This window comes from Heliconius melpomene, chromosome 13 (assembly GCF_056956725.1).
Source record: "Heliconius melpomene rosina isolate 202511_hmr_F chromosome 13, ASM5695672v1, whole genome shotgun sequence".
Classification (NCBI taxonomy): Eukaryota; Metazoa; Arthropoda; class Insecta; order Lepidoptera; family Nymphalidae; genus Heliconius; species Heliconius melpomene.
The window spans coordinates 1-5,000 of NC_140401.1; positions in this window are offsets into that span (position 1 = coordinate 1).

Here is a 5,000-nt window from a genome sequence, read left to right on the forward strand (position 1 = left end):
AACCTAACCTAACCTAACCTAACCTAACCTAACCTAACCTAACCTAACCTAACCTAACCTAACCTAACCTAACCTAACCTAACCTAACCTAACCTAACCTAACCTAACCTAACCTAACCTAACCTAACCTAACCTAACCTAACCTAACCTAACCTAACCTAACCTAACCTAACCTAACCTAACCTAACCTAACCTAACCTAACCTAACCTAACCTAACCTAACCTAACCTAACCTAACCTAACCTAACCTAACCTAACCTAACCTAACCTAACCTAACCTAACCTAACCTAACCTAACCTAACCTAACCTAACCTAACCTAACCTAACCTAACCTAACCTAACCTAACCTAACCTAACCTAACCTAACCTAACCTAACCTAACCTAACCTAACCTAACCTAACCTAACCTAACCTAACCTAACCTAACCTAACCTAACCTAACCTAACCTAACCTAACCTAACCTAACCTAACCTAACCTAACCTAACCTAACCTAACCTAACCTAACCTAACCTAACCTAACCTAACCTAACCTAACCTAACCTAACCTAACCTAACCTAACCTAACCTAACCTAACCTAACCTAACCTAACCTAACCTAACCTAACCTAACCTAACCTAACCTAACCTAACCTAACCTAACCTAACCTAACCTAACCTAACCTAACCTAACCTAACCTAACCTAACCTAACCTAACCTAACCTAACCTAACCTAACCTAACCTAACCTAACCTAACCTAACCTAACCTAACCTAACCTAACCTAACCTAACCTAACCTAACCTAACCTAACCTAACCTAACCTAACCTAACCTAACCTAACCTAACCTAACCTAACCTAACCTAACCTAACCTAACCTAACCTAACCTAACCTAACCTAACCTAACCTAACCTAACCTAACCTAACCTAACCTAACCTAACCTAACCTAACCTAACCTAACCTAACCTAACCTAACCTAACCTAACCTAACCTAACCTAACCTAACCTAACCTAACCTAACCTAACCTAACCTAACCTAACCTAACCTAACCTAACCTAACCTAACCTAACCTAACCTAACCTAACCTAACCTAACCTAACCTAACCTAACCTAACCTAACCTAACCTAACCTAACCTAACCTAACCTAACCTAACCTAACCTAACCTAACCTAACCTAACCTAACCTAACCTAACCTAACCTAACCTAACCTAACCTAACCTAACCTAACCTAACCTAACCTAACCTAACCTAACCTAACCTAACCTAACCTAACCTAACCTAACCTAACCTAACCTAACCTAACCTAACCTAACCTAACCTAACCTAACCTAACCTAACCTAACCTAACCTAACCTAACCTAACCTAACCTAACCTAACCTAACCTAACCTAACCTAACCTAACCTAACCTAACCTAACCTAACCTAACCTAACCTAACCTAACCTAACCTAACCTAACCTAACCTAACCTAACCTAACCTAACCTAACCTAACCTAACCTAACCTAACCTAACCTAACCTAACCTAACCTAACCTAACCTAACCTAACCTAACCTAACCTAACCTAACCTAACCTAACCTAACCTAACCTAACCTAACCTAACCTAACCTAACCTAACCTAACCTAACCTAACCTAACCTAACCTAACCTAACCTAACCTAACCGGAGTCTGGGTCGAGCCCGCGTCGCGAACGCACGCGTCCGCAGCTCCCGAGGCCAAAAAACCGCTAAGTTATGACCAAAAAATCATAAGTTACTCAAAAATTGTCGTAGAAAGTTGTGAAATATACCAAAAGAAGCGCGCTGAACTCACCTAAGTGACTGTGTAAAAATCTTGAAAATCCGTTTAGTGAAAGTGTTAAAAAACTGTAAAAAACTGTATTTTTAGTGGAGAAATTGACTCAAATAGTTTAAATAAGTGTTTTAAAAATAGTAAATCTGTGCGTATCGAGCTGATTTTGCACATATTTATAGACAGTAAGTTTATTTACATATACACACAAAAATATTTAAAATCCGATATATATTTACCGAGTTACCTTACATTTAAGTTCAAAATAGTGAAAAAGTGCACCTTATAGACTAGTTTTTCGCGTGCGGCTCGGAAATAAGATCTATTACCCCCCTTTTTTATTTTATTAACCTGTGCATATAGTGGCCTTACACGTTTTGGCAAAGTTTTAGAATTTTTGAACTCTCCGTTTCGTAGTTATTAGCGATTTTATAGACATTTGACCTTGAATGACCTTTGGGTCATTTTCTAAACGGAGATGTGCCTGGAAATGTGATATACATAGTTCGATGCGCCTGGACGAGACCTTCAAGAATCTGTTTCAAAAAAGAAAATCGAGCCATAAAATAGTGAGATATCGGTGAAAAACTGGAAAAATGGACAAAATGTATTAAAATTAAAACTTTAAAGGTTAGTTACAGTAAATTAATATCGATAACCCCACATTTTTATATTTTTTACCTAAAGACAATTTAATTAAGAACATCTGTGCAAAGTTTTATAATTTTCGGACAACAATTGGAAAAGATACAAGGAAAATACCAACCAACAGTGAAGTGTAATTCTGTACAATTTTATAAGTGTACCTAAGATACACAAAAACACCCACTTTTTTAGCAGTTACATTGTTCAAACTTTCCCTAGATCATTTTTTTAGCCTACTCAACCAATTAGAAAAAACAGCGTTAAAATCCGACTCATAATAAAAAAGTGAATTTCAGAATTAACTTACGTAAATCAATCTCCATACAATTGTTGGTGTAATCTTAACATTAAGTAAATATAGCATGCAATAGCTCAAAAAAGCGCCCTTTCGAGAGGAATTATTTAGAGACAATATTATTTAGTATAGTAGTGAAAATTTTTAGTTTTTAATTAGTATTAATATTATTATTTAATTTTTTTTTTTTTTTTTTGCAAAATTTTTATATATTAGATTTAGTTAATAGTTAAGTACCCTGGTCTTTGTGTTATTTGAGTGTAAATAAATTCAATTAGTCATAAATTCTAACTTCTTTTAAATTTAATTATATCTTTGCACTTAATTTAATTTTTATTTCTGTAATTTGTAAATTAAAATGGATTACAAGCGCATGTTTCAAACGCCGCCTTGTAAAAATAAAAAGACTCCCACTCAGCCTACTTCGGAGGCTGAGACGAGTAGCCAGAGGGAACATAAAATACAAAATCCCGGCTCTGGAGATGCTGAGGTCACAGAGAGTAGGTGCAGCACTCCAGATTCTGTCGCCCACATTTTAGAAATGTCTCTCGACGGGGAACTTGATCTCCTTGATATAGAACGCCCTAAAACTCCACCCAAAACAAAAAGTAAGTCTAGGTCGAAGGCTTCGAAAGTCGCGAGGCCCCTCCCTGCTGTTGCTAGTAGTGCGAAGGATATTCACTCGATGTATGCTGTCATCCATAAACTAACTCAGGCCATAGTTTTTGCCATAGAGGAACACAAAAGTGTTACCTCTGAAAATAAAAAATTTATTACACAAGCCGCTCAGGAAATCAGACTAGCTACAGACATCTACATGGAGGCTGTGATGGAACCAGGGGATTCGAACCCGACACCTGTGCACACAGCTCCAACAGCAACGCCCCCCACACCCCCAATAGCACCCCCAGTGGTCGATAGCACACTGAGAGAGGATATCGTCGCAGCAGTTAGGGAGGAGATGTCAAAATTTAAATCCGAGCTGCAATTGTTAAATACAGGACATACATCCCCCACACATTCCGAAGTAATTTCAGACAAATCCCAACCACCCTTAGTGAAACCCCCAAAAAACAGTTATAAGCCTGCCATAGTAATAACACCCAAAGAAATCACTAATAATAAGCAAGATACAATCAAGATATTTAAAAATAGCATTACATTCCGTAATAAAGCCTACGCACCCACCAAAGTTCAAACTATTAAAAATAACAAATTAAGGGTGGAATTTCTAAACGAATTGCACTGTAATGAAACCCTCGAACACCTTAAAGAGTCTAAAATAGTAACCGCAGAACCCGCCAAGAAGCTTCGACCTATGATTATTCTAAAAGGTATATCCACCGACGTTTCCATTGATGAGTTAACTCAAATAATAAAGCAACAAAACTCATCAATTAAAGTACTTATAAGCGAAGAAAATGATCTCAAACTCAGGTTTAGACGAAACAATAACCGAAATGTAAATTTGTACAATGCCGTTTTTATCGTCAGTCCAGTCGTATGGCGGGAAGCTATCCGACTGGGCCGACTAAATATAGACCACCAACAGGTATATGTTGGTGATTTCTCACCTTTCATGCAGTGCTACAAGTGTCTGCAGTTCGGACACATCAGCAAAAACTGTGTGTCCGACTGCAGGCCTTGTTCGCACTGCGCCGACGTTAATCATCAACATTCTGTTTGCCCCAATTTAGTCAACAAAACCACCCCTAAATGTTATAATTGTGATAGATTTAATAACAAAACTAGTAGTAATTTAAATTGCGAACACTCCGCTATGTCCTATTCCTGTCCAACCGTTATCTATATGCAAAACCAAGTCAAAAACAAAATAGATTACGGCACCTACTAAACTCCAAACGCGCCTTCAATTGTATATATATTCGCATAAATAGTTATAATATTGTTACAATTTTAGTTAATAAATGTACATACAATTGTATTTAAAATAGCAAAAATTGTGTCTCAAAATATAATGTTATTAAAAATGTGTATAAATATATATAGTATTAAAATTATGGTTTTTATAAATATGTTTATTTTAAAATCTATGTATCTATAAATATGTTTAGTTTTAAATTTATTTTCTTATAAATATGTTTAGTTTTAAATTTGTTTTTATGAATATGTATAATTTTAATGTTATAGCTTATAGATTTAAAGATTATTGAGCAGTCTAGTTTAAGTAAATTAAAGTATACCAAAAGAAATGTAAATTAAGTGATAAAAGATATATAAACATAAATATGCAAAAAAAAAAAAAAAAAAAAAAACATAAAA